This window comes from Dipodomys merriami, unplaced genomic scaffold (genome assembly GCF_024711535.1).
Source record: "Dipodomys merriami isolate MVZ:Mamm:240054 unplaced genomic scaffold, mDipMer1.0.p SCAF_4, whole genome shotgun sequence".
In the NCBI taxonomy this organism is placed as follows: Eukaryota; Metazoa; Chordata; class Mammalia; order Rodentia; family Heteromyidae; genus Dipodomys; species Dipodomys merriami.
The window spans coordinates 73,082,410-73,101,286 of record NW_027205603.1 but is presented as its reverse complement, the minus strand read 5'-3'; the positions used below and the strand labels follow the sequence as shown (position 1 = coordinate 73,101,286).

At 35.3% G+C, this 18,877-nt stretch overlaps 1 protein-coding gene across 4 annotated transcripts in view; it reads left to right on the top strand.

Annotated features, from left to right (window-relative positions):
• The window catches only part of Csmd3 (CUB and Sushi multiple domains 3), a 928,259-nt gene that overhangs the window by 836,300 nt on the left and 73,082 nt on the right, over window positions 1-18,877 (top strand). The gene's annotated exons all lie outside the window — the stretch shown is intronic.

The following is an 18,877-nucleotide window of genomic DNA, read 5'->3' as shown; positions in this document are numbered from 1 at the left end:
TTACTTTCAAGTTTAGATTTTTCTAAAATCATATATCTATATATCTATAGGATACATATATGATATATCACATTATGAAGGCTCATGTTACAGTCTTATTGTAAACTAATCAACATCTCTGCTGATTCAACATCTTTGGAAATTTTACACAAATAAGCTTGAAATTTTGAGATATAGTCAAAAATTACCCCAAATTATGATAAAATTTCCCCATATGTTCTTCCTGCTCTAACAGGACAATTCTCCTAAAACATTACTTTCTCCTGATTCACCCTTCCAAGATTACCTACAATGAATCATGAAGAAACCTACCTTACCTATGAGTTCATTAACTTCTTTCTAGTCCCATGACTGCTATTACTGTGAATTCGGTTCTTTAATCTTATGTCTTCCACCAGGTCTGTTTTTGGATACTCACTCATCTTCAGAGCTTTGAATCTCCTCCTAGGTCCTATCTTCTCCAGGTCTTGATGATTCAAAATTAAAATGCTTGTCATCATCTTTTTTTAAATTTATTTTTATTGTGAAAATACCATACAGAGGGATTACAATTACATGAGCAAGGTAATGCGTACATTTCTTATCAAGCATTGTTGCCTCTTACTTTGTTTCCCCTTACTATCCCTTCCCATCTACCCTTCACACCCCCCACGCCAAAGTTGTAAAGTTCATTTTCCACATAATGACTTGTATATCTCATTGTTGCAATGGGTCCACCTGTATCCCTATTTAAGCGATTTGATTTTTTCCTTCCCCTCCACAAATTATACCAACATCGAATACAGTGAAAACAGGGAGGGACATACAAAGCAACAAAGAAATATCTTATAAATATGTTAGAAACAATCACAAGAAAGAAAAAAAAACATTTGAGTCCTTAACTTGGGGTTCATTTCACTTAACATCAACTTATCTGACCATTTCTGCTTGTCTCAGACATATACTAGTTGCTGCAAATAAGGGCATGGTGTACTTCACTTAACATAATTTTTTCCAAGTCTTTCCATTTCCTAACAAATGGGGTAATGTCATTCTTTCTAATGGACGCATAGAATTCCATTGTGTGTGTGTGTGTGTGTGTGTGTGTGTGTGTGTGTGTGTGTGTGTGTTTGTGTGTGTGTGTATATACATATATATATATATATATATATATATATAATTTTCTTGATCTATTCATCTACTGAGGGACATCTGGGTTGGTTCCATATCTTAGCTATGGTAAATAATGCTACAATAAACATAGATGTGCTGGTAGCTTTAGTATGGTCTTGTTTGTGATCATTCGGGTAAATGCCTGAATTGCTGGGATTGCTGGGTCATAGGGGATCTCTATGTGGAGTCTTCTGAGGAACCTCCATACTACTTTTGAACAAATTTACACTCCCAACAACAATGAAATACGGTTCCCTTCTGTCCACATCCCCTCTAGCATCTGTTGTTATTAGAGTTTTGATTTTTGCCATTCTAACTGGGGTGAGGTGGTATCTCAATGTTGTTTTGATTTGCATTCTAATTAAGGGATCTCTCCTTCAGAAGGCTATTCCAATTCTAAATATCGATTCACCAAACAACGGAGCACCCACATTTATCCAAGAAACACTACTTTCCCTCAAATCTGACATAGATCCAAAGACATTAATTGTTGGAGACTTTAACACACTACTGTCATCATCTTTTCTATGATTTCACTCTCTTTTTTTTTACAGCACTCTTGAGAACCTAACTAAAATGTTCTGTATTGTTTCATGAGCCTTATTAGTTGAATGATGTTGAGTGGTTTTTGACTACAAAGCTCAGTTTTTCTTCTTTTCTTCTTTATAATTTAGTATTGGTAAAATATGTTTTAATGTTAGGGTGGGAAGTATGGAACAGTTATTTTTGAAGTTACTTAAATGAGGGTTTTGGGAAGTTGCTTCAGTCCTTGTTTTATTCACTACTGAAGATTGAGCCACAACCCTTTTTTGATTTAGTTTGTTTTTCAGATAATGTTTCCTGCTTTTTCATGGAGGAGACTGAAACCACGTTTCCAAGCATATAATTCTAACAAATATGCTAGGAGTCTTTGGGACTGGCTTACTTCACTTAATACAATTTTTTCCAAGTCTTTCCATTTCCGAACAAATGGGGCAATGTCATTCTTTCTGATGGAGGCATAGAATTCCATTGTGTATATATACCACATTTTCTTGATCCATTCATCTACTGAGGGGCATCTGGGTTGGTTCCATATCTTAGCTATAGTAAATAATGCTGCAATAAAAATAGTTGTGCTGGTAGCTTTACTGTGGTCTTGTTTGTGTTTATTTGGGTAAATGTCCCAAAGTGGTATTGATGAGTCATAGGGGAGCTCTATCTTGAGTCTTTTGAAGAACCTCCATACTACTTTCCAAAGTGGTTGAACAAGTTTACACTCCCACCAACAATGCAGTAAGGTTCCCTTTTGTCCACATCCCCTCCAGCAGCATCTGTTGTTGTTAGAGTTCTTGATTTTTGCCATTCTAATTGGGGTTAGGTGGTATCTTAATGTTGTTTTGATTTGCATTTCTTTTATGGCTAGGGATGTTGAGCATTTCTTCATGTGTCTATTGGCCATCCTTTGTTCTTCTTCAGAGAAGTTTCTCTTTAAGTCTTTAGCCCACTTATTTATTGGGCAGTTGTTTCTTTGAGGATTTGTTTTTGGGGGATTTAATTTTTTGAGTTCCAAGTATATTTTAGATATGAAGCCCTTGTCCATTGTATGGCTAGTGAAGATCTTCTCCCAAACCATGGGCTTTTTATTGATCTTGCTAGCTATGTCCTATGCCATGCAGAAGCTCTGCAACTTCATGCAATCCCATTTGTCCAACCTTTCTTTGATTTGTTGTGTTTCCGAGTCTCTATTAAGAAAATTTAGGCCTGCCCAAAGAGACCGAGGGTTTCTCCTATTCCATCCTGTAATGTTTTCAGAGTATCTTCTTTGAATTCGAGGTCTTTGATCCATTTGGAGTTGATTCTGGTGCAGGGTGATATATAATGATCTAGCTTTAGTTTTCTACAAGTAATTAAACAATTTTGCTAGCACCATTTACTGAAGAGGCTGTTTTTCTTCCATTCTATTTTCTTAGCTCCCTTATCGAAGATTAGATGGCTATAGGTCTGTAGGTTCATTTCTGGGTTTTCAATTCTATTCCATTGGTCCTGATGTCTGTTCTTGTGCCAGTACCAAGCTCTTTTGATTACTATGGTTTTATAGTAGAGTTTGAAATTTGGTATTGATATTCCTCCAGCAGTGTTCTTTCCGTTAAAGAGCGTTTTTGCTATTCAGGGCATTTTATTGTTCCATATGAATTTTTGGATTGCCTCTTCTATTTCCTTGAAGAATGTGGTTGCAGTTTTGATAGGTCGCGCATTGAATTTGTAGATAGCCTTGGGAAGTATTGCCATTTTCACGATGTTGATCTTTCCAATCCAGGAGCATGGGAGGTTTTGCCATTTTCTATGTTCTGTTTTGGTATCCTTTTTCAAGGTTTTAAAGTTTTCTTCATAAAGGTCCTTCACTTCATTGGTTAAGTTAATTCCTAAGTCTTTTATTTTTTGTGGGCTATTACAAATGAAGTTGCTTTCCTAATTTCAGCCACACTTTTCTCATTGTTGGCATACAGAAAAGCCATTGATTTTATACCCTGCTACTTTTCCAAAGTTTTGAATCAGCTTGAGTAATGTGGGAGTGCAGCCTATGGGATTCTTTAAATACAAGATCATGTCATCTGAAAATAGGGAGAGTTTTATTTCTTCTTTCCCTATTTGCATCCCCTTTATGTCTGCATCTTGTCTTATTGCTGTAGCTAGGCATTCTAATACTAGATTGAAGAGAAGTGGAGAGAGTGGACATCCTTGTCTTGTTCCTGAGTTAAAAGGAAATGGCTTTAGTTTTTCACCATTAAGTATAATGCTGGCTGTAGGTTTGTCATAAACAGCCTTTATTGTATTGAGGAAGTTCCATGGATTCCTATTTTTTCCAAAACCTTCGTCATAAAGAGGTGTTGTACCTTGTCAAATGCTTTTTCGGCATCTATTGAGATAACCATGTGGTTCTTCTCCTTGCTCCTGTTGATGTGATGAATTATATTAATTGATTTGCATATATTGTACCAAATTTGCATCACTGAAATGAGTCCTGTTTGATCGTGGTGTATGATTTTTTGGATGAATTGTTGAAGTCTATTGGCCAAAATGTTGTTGAGAAGTTTTGCATCAATGTTCATTAAAGAAATGGGTCTATAGTTCTCTTTCTTTGAAGAGTCCCTGCCTGGTTTTGGGATGAGGGTTATAATGGCTTCATAGAATGTGTTCAGTATTGAACTTCCTCTTTCAATTTCATTGAAGAGTTGGAGAAGTATTGGTGTGAGCTCTGCTTTGAAGGCCTTGTAGTATTCTGCTGTAAAACCATCTGGTCCTGGACTTTTCTTAGCTGAGAGGTCTCTTATTGCTGTTTCTATTTCAATGCTTGATATGGGCCTGTTAAGATGGTTTAACTCTTCTTGGTTTAGTTTTGGCATGTAAATATTTGCTAGGAAAAGGTCCATTTCTGCCAAGTTCTCAAACATATTACCATAATGTTTTGAGAATTATTCCCTTAAAATGTTCTGAATCTTGGTTGTTTCTGTGGTGATGTTTCCAATCTCATCTATGAGTTTATTTATTTGGATGTGTTCTCTTCTTTTCCTGATAAGATTTGCTAAGGGTCTGTCTATTTTGTTAATTTTTTCGAAGAACCAACTCTTTATTTTGTTGATTCTTTCTATAGTTTTTTTGGATTCTAATTCATTTAATTATGATTTAATTTTAATTATTTCTTTCAGTCTACTGGATTGGGGTTTATCTTGCTGCTCTTTTTCAAGGAGGTTCAGATGTCTCATTGAATTGTTGGTTTCAGATCTCTCCAATTTGTTGATGAAGGGACTCAGAGCTATAAACTTGCCTCTGAGTACTGCCTTTGCTGTGTCCCAGAGGAGCTGGTAATTTGTGTGCTCATTTTTGTTGAATAGCATGAACATTTTAATTTCCTTTCTAATCTCTTCCATGACCCACTCGTGATTCAGCAGTGTGTTGTTCAGCCTCCATGTGTTACCGGACTTTCTTTGGTGGCTTTTGGTGTTGAGTTCTAATTTTATTTCCTTGTGGTCAGAGAGAATGCAAGGTATAACTTCAATGTTTCTAAATTTGGACAAGTTTGCTTTATGGCCTAAAATGTGGACTATTTTAGAAAATGTTCAATGTGCTTCTGAGAAAAACGTGTATTCGGATGCTGCTGGGTGAAATATTCGGTAGATGTCTATTAAATCTAGTTTATCTATGCAGTTGTTTAGAACTGCAGTTTCTCTGTTGAGTTTTTGCCGAGTTGATCTATCTAGTGAGGAGAGTGGTGTGTTAAAATCCCCAGCAATTAATGTCTTTTGACTTATGTGGGATTTGAGGGAACGTAGTGTTTCTTGGATAAATTTGGGTGCTCCATTGTTTGGCGAGTAGATATTTAGAATTGTAATACCTCCTGAAGGAGAGATCCCTTAATTAGTAGGTAACCACCTTCTTTATCTCTTCTCACAAATTTTAATTTGAAGTCTATTTTATCTGATATTAGGATTGCAACTCCCGCATGTTTATGGGGACCGTTTGCTTGGTACATTTGGCAAGATGTGACTCTTGAAGGCAGCAGATAGAAGGATCTTGCTTTTTAATCCAACTAGACAGTCTTTGTCACTTAATTGGAGAATTAAGTCCATTAACGTTAAGAGATAGGACTGAGAGGTATTTGGGAGTTCCTGCCATGTTTTCCACCTTTTGGGGGGCTGTGAAAACTGGATTCTTCCTATGGTTCATGGATTCTCAGTTTGGGTGCATTTTCTTGCCTTTATTGTGGTCTTGGTTTTCTATGTGTAGGACATCTTTAAGAATCTTTTGTAGGGCTGGTTTGGTGGAGATGTATTGCTTCAATTTTTCTTTGCGATGGAAGGTTTTTATTCAGCCTTCAGTTATGAAGGAGAGTTTAGCTGGATACAGTATTCTTGGTTGATAGTTGTTTGTCTTTAGGGCATGACATACATCATTCCAGGCTCTTCTTGCTTTGATTGTCTCTGCTGAGAAATATGAGGTGATTCTAATGGGTTTCCCTTTATAGGTGATTAATTTTTTCTCCTTGACAACTTTAAGGGTCTTTTCCTTGGTCTGAATTGATCGTGTGTGGATTATAATGTGAAGGTGAGATGTCTTATTCTGGTGTATTTGGAGTTCTAACAGCTTCTTGTATCTGAATAGTCCTATCTTTTTGCATGTTTGGGACTTTCTCTGCTAGGATCCCGTTAAACAAATTTCCTAGACCATTAACTTCTGTTTCTAGGTGCTCCTCTACACCCATTATCCTTAGATTAGGCCTTCTGATGGTGTCTTCCAAGTGTTGGATAGATCTATCATATTACTTGGACTTGTCTTGGGTGGTTGTATGTTCTTTCTCTGTAATATCTAGGCTGTCTTCAATCCCTGAGATTCGATCTTCTGCATGGTCTAACCTGCTGTCAAGTCTTTCTACTTTGTTTTTTATTTCTTTTCCTTCTAATTGGCCAGCTTTGATGACTTCAAATTCTTTATTGAAGCTTTGTTTGAAATCTTGTATGAACTTCTTTACTTCCTTAATTTGGTGTTCAGTGTTTATTCTCAAATCACTTAGTTGATTGGTTATGGTTTCCTTGGACTCCCATTCCTTCTGTTGGGTTCCATTCAGCATTCCCTTTGTGGTCTCCCTGACTTCCTTCAGCTCTTTGTTAATGGATTCCATGAATGCCTTTAGTGTTCTTTGTGTATTCTCATCCTGTTCTCTCAATTCCTGTATTACTCTTTGCTTAGCTTCCTCATGTTCATGCCATTCCTGTAGTTCTCTTTGAGTGTTCTCAGCCTGCTCATGCCATTCCTGCCTTTCTCTTTGAGTATTCTCAAGCTGCTCATGCAATTCCTATATCAGTTTTTGAGTAGCTTCCTCACGCTTATAATATTCCTGTATAAACTTTTGGTTTGCCTCCTCTCACCCCCTATCATGCTCATACAGAGTCCTTTGTAGGTTTTCAATCTTTTCCTGCATTGACCTTTTGTTTGCCTCCTCTTTCTCACTATCACGCTCATAAAAAGTCCTTTGTATGTTTTCAATCTTTTCATTTATCAGGTTTGCCAGTAGTGTTTGTAGAACTATTTGGGAACTCTCCTCTGGATTATTCATTATCTTTTCTGTCCCCTGATTATCATGAGTGTGAGTTGAGATACCCGGACTTGTCATTTTTCTTGTGTTTTTCCGGCTTACTCTGCCCATTTGGGATGAAAATAACACCAGTTTTGTGCTAGAACACTAACTTAAGGCAAGCATCAACCAAAGTCTCTATTTGCACAGTCAATAGTCTGCAGATACAATCTAGTTCAACAGATACATCTATTCAACATCAAACAACTTTATATTAATGGGCTACGAACTGCAAAGAAGAATTTGGTAAAGCAGAAATTATTAGGTTTAGTGAGAGATGTGGGTAAAAATAGGAATAGAGAGATGTGGGAAGGCACAGTGAGCGTTAACTTAGCTAAATCCTAATCTCAAAGCAGGAAATAGGTTGGATAGGATGAAAGTAGAGAGAGAAAAAAAAGAAGAAAGAGAAAGGGAAAAAAAAGAGACCAGAAAAAATACAAAAGTAAAAATATTATGCAGAAACGAAAACACAATATTCAGAGAAGAACGTGGATATAATGAGAGAAGGGGAGGGATATAAAGGAGATGTGAAAAACTTAAAAATAAAAGTACTTAAAATATTATATAAGTATAAAGAGGTGGTACTGCTATTAAGGAATTTAAGTCTAAGAGGTTTTGAATTGAGTAATAAATTTGTGGATTAATTGTGTACACAATGTGGGATAAGGTCGAATAATCGACTATGGGTTTATCTGAGGATGTGCAGAACAACAATTAAATCACATAAAGAAGAATGAAAGAGAAGAAAAGGTGAAAAGAATAAGAAAGAAAGAAAAAAGATGAGAAGTTCAATAGAGCTAAACAAAATACAAAAAAAATTTTTTTTAAAAAGAAAGAAAGAAAAATGCACACACACCTATACCCCTAAAATAAAAATTATAAGAGGAAAAAAAAGTTACTAGAAAACAATTTTTTTCAAAAAAGGTAAAAATTAAAAGGTTTAGAAAAATGTTTTTATAAAAGGTACAAAAAAAAAAGAAGAAAAAGTTTTTTGATTTTTTTGGGAGGGATGGGAAAAATCCTGTATCTCCCTTGTGTCCATAACCAGCCTCTTGTTGGTGTCTCTAGTGTGCTTGTGGTGGTTGATTTTCCTGTGGCTTGGTTGGTTTCTTAAGTCAGTTTGTTTGAGTAGGCAGAAAAATGCTCTACTTTATCCAGGATTTTGTGATTCTCCTCCCAGGTTAGTTCAATGGGAGGGAGATCTGTTTTGAGTATCACAAAAGAGGGAGATGGCTTTTTCTCAAGTTTGGAGATGCTGTGATGAGGCTAGGTTCTGGGTAGAGTTGAGGCCTTTCAGCAAACAGTAGCTATTCCCAGGGGTTAGCTTGTGAGAAACTCACATAGCCCAGCCTGGAGCCACTCTCAGGGTTTATGTTTACTGAATTTCAGTTGATTGTCAAGGCTGCTAAAGGTAGGGGCAGCCTCTGGCTCTGATTACCCAGTGAAGAAAGCCACTCCTGGGGCTGGCAGCCCGAGCTGTGTGACTTTTCCCTGGGTGGAGCTGAGTCTTGCAGGTCAGTTTAGGTTCTTGTGACTTGTTAAATGACTCTAGTTTTCTTCCAAGGCCTGAGTTGGAGCTAGCAGCTCCTTCGAGCTTTGTCAGTATCCAAGATGGAGATCTCTGGTACTGTGGGGGGGAGGGGTGGCCTTCCCTCCTCTGCTCCCTGAGAAGAAGTGAGGACGTTAGGCTTCTATTCATGCCAAGTCTTGGTTCCTGGGTCATCTCTGGTCTGTGAACTGCAGGATGAAGATGTCTGCTCCTTGTTGGTTCTTGCTATGTTGAGTAGAATCCGCTTGCCCACCATGTCTGGCTCCTTCTTCCCGGACTCTCTGTGTTGCAGGTATGGAGGCTATGGCCGCCATTACCACCACTGCTGCCGCAGCAGCTGCTGCTGGCAAGTGCTCAGTCAGATATGCCTCCTTGCCTGGATTTTCCCTCTCTGGCCTAACTCTCTGTACTGTGATGGCACACTTGGTGTGATTCTCTGGCTTAGGACTGTTCACTGGAACTCTAAAACTGCTTGCTATGCAAGAGCTTGTTTAGCCTCCAGCTTCTCCTCCGCCATCTTCCTGGAACTCTTAGATTTTCTTTAAATCTTCCTAATGAGTAAAAACTTCCTTCTCTTATCAGATTTGATCTTCTCAGGAATTCTGTTTATTTTATAAATTTGATTTTTCTAGTGTCGCAAGTTTTACTTACCAAAAAACATGATTTTACCCTCTGTATTTTGACTTAAAAGAATATATATATATGCTTTATATATATAAATATATGTATATATAAATATAAAGCATATATATATATGCTTTATATATATATATATATATATGCTTTAAGAAGAGAAAAATTATGTGTTTTTATCCTTTGTATTTTGACTTCCATTATGGGGTTCGGGTAGCCCTGGGTATTATTTAAGACATTAGCCTCATAAAACCTTTCATGATAAGAATAATACTCATGAAAATATTTTGCAAATGAAAATACTGGACAGAAACAACATGAGACAGGCATAAATGTGGAGGTGACTGAGTTTTATTTTTCTTTCATTTGAAGAAATATTGCTTTCTTTCCCTTTACTAGTGTTAATGTAATATCTCAAATTAAGAGCTTCTATCACCAATTTAGATGACCTTGGCTTAATAAATAATATCAATGTTCATCTGAAACAAAAACTCCAAAAAGTAAATTAAAGAAAGCTCATTTCAAATGCAAGAGATTTTCATGGTGTTGTATTGCTATTTTACAAAGAGAATATTTATGTTACAGTCTCTATAATAAGATACTTGCCATTTACCAAAATGTTCATTTGCCAGGTACTATGCTACATACTTTCTTTTTTTTTTTTTGGTCTGGTCATGGGTCCTGAACTCTGGGCCTGGGCGGTGTCCTTCAGCTCTTCAGCTCAAGGTTAGCGCTCTACCACTTGAGCTACAGCACCACTTCTGGCTTTTTTCTTTTTGCTTATGTGGTGCTGAGGAATTGAACCCAGGGCCTCAGGCATGCAAGGCAAGCACACTACCACTGAGCCACCTTCCCAGCCCCAATGCTACATACTTTCTATGTGGTATTTTTCTAACATATCTCTATAAGACTTACAAAAGACTCAATTTTAATAACAAAATAATAAAATTAAAAACAATTAAATAATAACGTGGATAATAAGAGATCATAAATAGAAAATAATCCAAAGAAGGACTTATTTTTGAAAGTGAAAAATAACAATAGCTAAGGTTACCTGAGTTTTTATTAATGACCATAACTGTCCTAAGCTGATTTTCCTTTATGAGTAGACTGTGATCCATCAAATATAATTTTACATTTTCATAAAAAATTCAGCAAAATGATTTTACTCTTCATAAATGTAACAGTGCTTCTCTTAATTGTATGTAAAACTTTAATCTTCTTAGTAGTGCTTCTATTCCTCAAGCTCTACAAGGTAACAGTATCACATTGTCACATTTATCACAATTTGGACTAGATTCCTTTATCGTTTCTAAAGTGTTGTATGGTAATCTTGTGGAGACAAAATCAGTTCTACCAAAATGTAACTAATGAAAGTACAATGTACTAACTAAAGTACTGTGGACATCAGAGTATAGCAGAAATATATGCTTATTAACTTAAAACAGAATATGTGTATATTCATTAGACAGGCCACTTCTTTTCTTAGTGTCAAAGCATTAAGGAAAACTCAGTTTGTCCATGAAACCCACTATTTCTGTGATTTGCTTTCTTTAATTTCAGTTACTCATAGTCAACTACCTATGGCCAACTATAATAAGAAAATATTGGGGGAAAAACTCCAGAAATAAATCATTAATAAAGTTTAAATAACTTATCATATAGTTTTATAATTGCTTTCTTTAATCAGGTTATTTAGTTCTTATACTCAACATAATTTTAATGTTAGCATAACTATATATGAATAGGAAAAAGATGTGTATGGTTTTATATTATAATTGAAACATTCACAAAAGTGATATAGAATATAAGTCACTGATAAAAGGAAACAGCTATAATATTATTTAGTAAATTTTATTATTCAAAGTTTTCTAAATAAAGTATATCAACTGTTAAAGAATAATTTGATGTTTTTGAGAATGTGTTTAGAAGGTTTGTAATGTGTTTCAGATCATCTTTTTTAGGATATGTTACCTCTATACTAAATGATATATCGCACAGTATACGGTTAATTCCACAAAGCCTTCTACAAGAAGCTGCTGCAGAAACCAGGACACAATTTATGTAAAATTTGAATCAAGGTTACTTCAAACTGTGTGACCTTCTTGCCTTGTTCAATTTAAAGTATGACCACTATTCACATTTCAATAAGTAGAGCACTGAATTCATAAAGCATTTAATTGTATGATGTCCATGATTCATGGAGGAAAATGGATGTCATACAGTGGGACACTATGTGTGTGTGTGTGTGTGTGTGTGTGTACATAAAGTGGTGGAGCTAATATATAAAACAGGTGAAATTGTTCTGAAGAAAATGTAATGCAGACTATTATTACTTAATTGATTGTAAAATTGCTAGGTATATCTTTATATTTATTGCATTAGTTTAACAATAGGTAATGATTTTTTTTTTCTACAACATCATGCTGTCTTTCTTTTCTGGTCAAAGGCAAGGAGGCACATAACTTTTATTAAACAAAAGTAAGCCCACTCTCATAAGTGAGAGGATATCATTAGCGAGTCTGGCATCTCAACACACAGGGTGTTAGAGTGGCCCACAGGCTTTGAACTATATGAGAAGGTTTTTGGAAAAGGTTCAAAGAACAGTTTTCTTGTAGATTGTGGGCTTTAAGAAAATTTTGGTGGTTTTGTATTGGATATGATAGCATTTTTATAGAAGTTGCGAAGAATGGTTCATAACCTTACTATTGTTATGGAAGCAGAATTCATTCATATTAGCTGGGATTGAAAATTCTTGGTCCATTTCAACATTTTTATAATATGGATAATACTGTCATTTTTTGGTGTTGGTAGTACTGAGGTCTGAAAACAAAACCTAGTTCTTGCTTGCCTTGCTTTACTAGTTGGCGAAGTATCACTTGTATTATGCCTCCAGCCTAGCTTTTTGCTTGTTATCATGGGCTTTTCTGTCTGAGCTGGCTTTAAACTTTATCCTCCAAATCTCAGCTTCCTGAGTAGCTAGTATTGTAGGTATGAGTCACCAACACTTAAATATGAGTTCTAGTATATTACTGTTATTATTGTTGTTATTATTTGTGTCTTATTCTCAAGAGAGTACTTTTCTGTAGGAGTCAAGCAGAAAAGGTCAGATAAGGTGAAGTTAGGAAAATGAACCCTAAGATATGTATTAAAATGTTTTTTTCTTTCATGCATTTGTTTCTAACGCATTTATAAGATTATTTTTTTGTTGCTTTGTATGTCCCTCCCCCACAGTATAACCCCTGCTTTCACTGTATTTGATGTCGGTATAATTTGTGGAGGGGAAGGGGAAAAACAAGTCGTTTAAATAAGGATACAAGTGGACCTATTGCAACAATGAGAAGTACAAGTTGTCATGTAGAAAACGAACTTTACAACTTTGGTGGTGGGGGGGAGGATTGGGTGGGTAGGCGGAGGGAGGCTGGGAAGGGATGGGAAAGGTAAAAAAAGGAGGAGGCTACAATGCTTGATAAGAAATACACTCACTATCTTGCCCATGCAATTGTAACCCCTCTGTACAGTATTTTCACAATTAAAAAAAAAATCCAAAGAGAAAAAAAAAGAGATACTTTTCTTGAGTCTGTTTGTAAGTTTTAGTAAAACTATGTATGCTCAACAAAAAACTATGTCAACTCTAAGCTAAAAGCTGATGAGAGTAATAGTAGTTATACTAATAAATTGTAATCTACTACTAATGTTTAATTGCCTGCTAACATACAATGTGTCTCTATCATGTAGAGCAGAGGCCTTATGCTGTTTTTCATTGGTACTGTTTTACAATTGGTACTATGACACGATACCCTTAATTAGCTATCTGAATATGAGGAAGCTAATTCACATAAGAGACATTGGATCTTTCCTTTAGTAATTTTGAAATACCTTAAAAAATTAGTTTATTCACCATAGTTTGCGCTATTTCCTCATCATGACACACTAAAGGCACTTTTTGTTAATCTATTTCTCATAAAATCTATTTTCTCTCAAATTTAAAACCAATGATATACATTAGCTCTTAATCTCTCATATTTCTCTTTACAGGCTGAAAATAAACTTCCTAGAAAATATCAACTTTAGCAACGTGATATTTATCAGTAACTTAAGCACAGTTGATGCATACGTCTGGTTCAGATCAGCTAAAACTAGTAGATTTTCTTTTAAGTGGAAACATGGTTTATTTTGTTTCCTATATCCAAACCAAGGCAACATTTATTCTAACTCCCAACTCTGTTTTAAGTGAAATGGCCTAAATTTTAGATAAGTTTGTCAATTATATTGCCAAAATTACTTAATCATATATATATATATATATATATATATATATATAATGTGTATACATTGAATATAATCAAATAAATATGATAATTAGTGATTTTTATCCCTCCTTGTCTTTTTCAAATCATTATACTTTCGTACTTGAGCTAATGTGGGTCATCACTGAAATACACTGAGGCTTACATTGAGTTGTAAGTTTATAAAAGCACATAGAGCATTATTTTTGTCCTCTGTTAGAAATATCATGTCCTTGTTTTACAGAAAGGTTATACACTTGTGCTTTTTTGGGTTTGGTGAAGAAATGGCAATTTGCCAATGTTCTATTTTTTTTCAAGCAGTCTTTAATAGCTCAGTTGAATAGCAGTGTATAAATGGATTGAATTTCTTGAATTGGACTGGCTGTTTCATTGCAAAGGAAATGGAAAATTAAAAATACCATAAATATATTGCCAGAATCAAGTGCTAAAGCTATTTCAAGAAATAAATTTGTTGGATCAAGAACTAAGTATGTCTGCACATTTGAACAAGTGGGGCACTTATTCGAGTAATAGCTATCCTGGAGAGATACTGACATGTAGAATACTATGTTCTTTTGTTGGTAAAAAGCAAATACTATTTTAAAGCTGAATGACACGTCCAAAAAGTGAATCTTTTAAGAAATGTACAGATTTGTATTGATTGTACACCATAAAACTTTAAATATCTATTTTATGTAGCTATTTGGTTAGTGGTCATAAGTACGAAAGTGTCCAAATTGAAGACTCATGACAAATATGGACAACTAATAGGTTTAAATTCAGTTGAATTACAGATTATATTTTTATTAATATATATATTTATTGTAAAGATACTCTACAGAGGGGTTACAGTTACATGAGTAAGGCAATCAGTACATTTCCTAGCAAGCATTGTTACCCCTTCCTTTGTTTTTTCCCCTACCATCCCTTCAATCTCCCCCTCCCTAATTTCCCTTAGGGTGCATGAGTTTAGGGGACACTGTTCAAGGAAATAAAATAGGTATGAAATGCAAAGAATCTAGCTGGAAATGTTGGCAGCAGGAAAGGGAAAACCCTAGAGTTCATTGCTAAAAGCAAAACAGACAAAAAAAACTAGTACATAATGTACTGGGAGTGAATTTGATAAAAAAAAAATACTTCACAACCGCACAGAGATTTTTCATAGCTCCCATTCTATTATTTTCCATCTGAAATGATATGATCCAATGCCACCAATAATTACAAGCATTCCTGCTTATCACCCACAGTTCCCTCTGTCTTCATATGCTATTTTATTTTATTTTATTCATATGCTATTTGAAAGCAAGAACTCATCTTAGAAGACTGTTTTGAAAGTCTTACCCTCCGAAAATTCTGGCATTTATTTGGAAAATATTTGTTGAATTATGGTCATGGTGACAGAATAAAGTTCTTAATCATAAAACAGGGAGATGCATAGATATCCTCCCTTATTTAACTTAAGGACACAAACCATAAACAATTAGACAAATAAGTGGATAAAAAATGTTGAAACAAGCCACGATTACATGTGCTCTGAAACATGGCTCTATGATTAGAAAATAGCAGTAAGGAGTCAGAAAGGGAGACATGAATTACACAGAAGGGATATTTAATGTGATCATAAAAAATGGGAATTTAGACACAAATTCATGCACACAAATTCATGGCCACACAAAAGACACAACTTGTAAAACTGTGGTGATGGGAAGAAAAAACAAAGTAAGTGAAAAGAACAGAGAATATGCTCATCATAGTAGCTCATAGCAATCCAAGTGGTTTTTGGGAAGATAGCTTAGTAGCTGTAGGCAGCATGGTCCTCATTAATGATAATTTATAAGCTCTACTCTTCTAAAGTCTGCAGCGGACTGATGTGCATCATTCTCAGAATATTCCATAGGCAAAAGTAGTCAGAGTATCCAAATAATATGTAAAAATGTGTGCATTCCTTCAAATAAAAAAAATCAATTGTAATAGCCTCCAAGGTCAAAGGGAAATTTACTAGAAAACATTAAGATGAGTATCAGCACCTGTACATTTCTCTGATTTCTATGTTTCTTTCTGATCTACATGAAATATCAAATAAATAGTTTCTTGGAGCATGACAATTTATTGGTATGGAGCTCTCTGGACCTTCTATTCCATTTTCTCCAGTCTCTGTGACATGTTCTTAGAATGTCATTTATTTATTTATTCATTTATTTTCATTTGTTTTTATTATGTATTATGTCAGTACTGAGATTTGACCTTGGGTTCTCCTGTTCTCATGTGGCTTTGTGTACTCTTTACTGGGACACTGCCTTTTGAGCCATACCTCTGGTTCCAGAAATACAGGTGTTATCTACTTGCCCTTGGTCATAATTTCCTCTTTAACTTTATAACCATTCCCTTTTAAAAAGTCTAAATTCATTAAATAAATTTTCAAAATTCCTAATTATTCTTCACTGGACATTTTTTTTGGTGGGTCGTGGGGCTTGAACTCTGGTCCTGGGTGCTATCCCTCAGCTCTTCAGCTCAAGGAGAGCGCTCTACCGCTTGAGCCACAGAGCCACTTCCTCACTGGACTTTTTCTGAGCAAGTGTTTTTCTCTAGTAGTAAGTGTGTCATCAGTATATTCACACGCCCTGCCCCACATCCCCTCTGGGGCCAGACACCAAATCATCAATAAACAGCATAAAATCCTGAAAGGTAAACATTTAAAGTAGGTAGACAGGTAGCAACTTGAAGAAGAATATTTCTAATAATTTCCTTAGTTCACTAATATTTTGAAAAACGTCAAAACATTCTTTTAGTTTTTAGATAGATATACCAATAATTAAGTTATAAACCTCTTATAACAGGCATTTTGTTAGATTAAGATTATAAAGCAATTTATAGATTACTTGGTCAAGTTTTGTCTAATTGTTTTTATCCCTATTAAATGCCTTTATGTCCATCATTTCTCTAGAACTATAAATACCTTAATCATTATTTTTGTTTTTTGAAGAGATGGTACTGGGGTATGAACCCAGGACCTAGGTTTTGTTCAAGGCTAGTATTTTACCACATGATCCATAATTCCACTTTTGGCTGTTTTTTGTTGCTTAATTTGAGATATGACTTTACAAACTTCCCTGACCATACTGGCTTTGAATCATAATCTTCAGATCTCAAACTTCTGAGTAGCTAGGTTAGCAGACATGAGCCACCAGCATCTGTCATACAATTTTTCTTTTCTTTTTTTTTTTTCTTTTTGTTGGTCATGGGTCTTCAACTTTGGGCCTGGGCACTGTCTCTGAGAGCACTCTACCTCTTGAGCCACAGTGCCACTTCCGGTTTTCTAGTGTTTTTTTTATTGGACATCAGAGTCTCACAGACTTTTCTGCCTGGGCTGGCTTTGAACTGTGATCCTCAGATCTCACCCTCTTGAGTAGCTAGGATTACAGGCTTGAGCCACCGGCGCCCAGCTACAATTTTTCTTAAACTTTATGTCATTTATTTACTTTGTGAAGTGGCATCCTTAACTAGTCTAGTTGGTATTTGTTAGTATTTTGTAATACTCTTACAATAAGAGAAATTTGAAAGATATTTTATTTGAAAGGACATAGCTTGTATTCTCTTTATCCCTATACTAGCTGTTTGATCTTGTATAACGTACTATATTTCTCAAGTCTTACTATTTTTATGTACTCACTGATGTACACAAAGGTCTTCTATGTAGTGAAAATTACCTATATATATGTATATAATAACCTCAGATATGATAGCTATACATTATGTTTCTTGAACAAATAAAACTTTAAAGATTGCATTATTGATTTTAGATTGATAGAACTTGTGGGGGTAGTAGGTAGTAGGTATGATACTTAGATACACAGATTTTTTTATTTAAATCTATTTTTATTGTAAAGGTACTGTACAAAGTAAGACACTGTACAGAGTAATGATACTGTACATGAGTAAAGTAATGAGTACGTATCCTATGGAGCATTGTTACCTCTTCTTTTCTTTTTCTCCTACCATCCCTTCCTTCCCCACCTCCTCAATTCCCCACACCCCCCTGAGTTTTAAAGTTCGTTTTCAGCAGAGTGTCCTGTACACCTCATTGTTACAATGAGTTAACCTGTATCCTTGTTTCAGCATTTTGTTATTTCCCTTCCCTTCCCAACTTAGAAAAATGTATATACAAGATGCAGGGTCCTGGAATCAAATACAGTGAAAACAGTTTATACCATGGGAGAAGAACATACAAAAGAAAGAAAAGAAATCACATAGTACATTATAAGGACTTTAAAAACAACAGCAACAAAGAAAAAATCCCTTGTGTCCATATCTCAGGGTTCATTTCACTTAGCACTATCTTATATGGTCATATGGGCATAGCTTTTGCCCTTTTCTACCTGTCTGGTAAGATTATCCTAAATGTATACTAGTTATTGTAAATGAGGTAAACCATGGGACCTATGTTTCTTTGGCCCTGGCTTGCTTAGTATAATTTTTTCCAAGTCCCTAACAAATGGGGTGTTGCCATTCTTTCTGATGAACTAATAGAATCCCATTATGTATGTGTGTATATATATATTATGTAATATATATGTCACATTTTCTTGATGCATTCATCTACGGTTTGGCTCTGTTTTTTAGCTTGGAGAATAATGCTGTGATAAACCTAGTTGTACTGGTAGCTTTAGTATGGTCCTGTTGTGTTTGTTTGGTTAAATGCCCAAAAGTGGGATTGCTGGGTCATAGGGGAGCTCTATGTGTAGTCTTTTGAAGAACTTCCATACTTCTTTGAACAAGTTTACACTCCCACCAACTGTAAACTATTTATTATGTAAACTGTTGCATAAATAAATTATGTTTGGGAGGATCAATCAAACACTTACGAGTAAAGTGTTAATCATGTTGCCTGGAAGAATGTAAGCACTATGTTCTTTACCTGCTTGTAGAAAATGGATGTCAAATACTCTGCTTAGTGCAGGAGATTCTGTGATGAACTGTAGGAAAGAGAGGTGATGAGAAGGTAAGCTTGCAATAGTACAGAGTTGTAAATTGTGATTTGGAAAATGTTGTGAGTCACATACCAAGGACTAGAAGGATTTTATTACAGGAAGCTATGTCTTGCTACTTTAAAGAATGATTATTTTCTTTCACTGCTCTCTACTT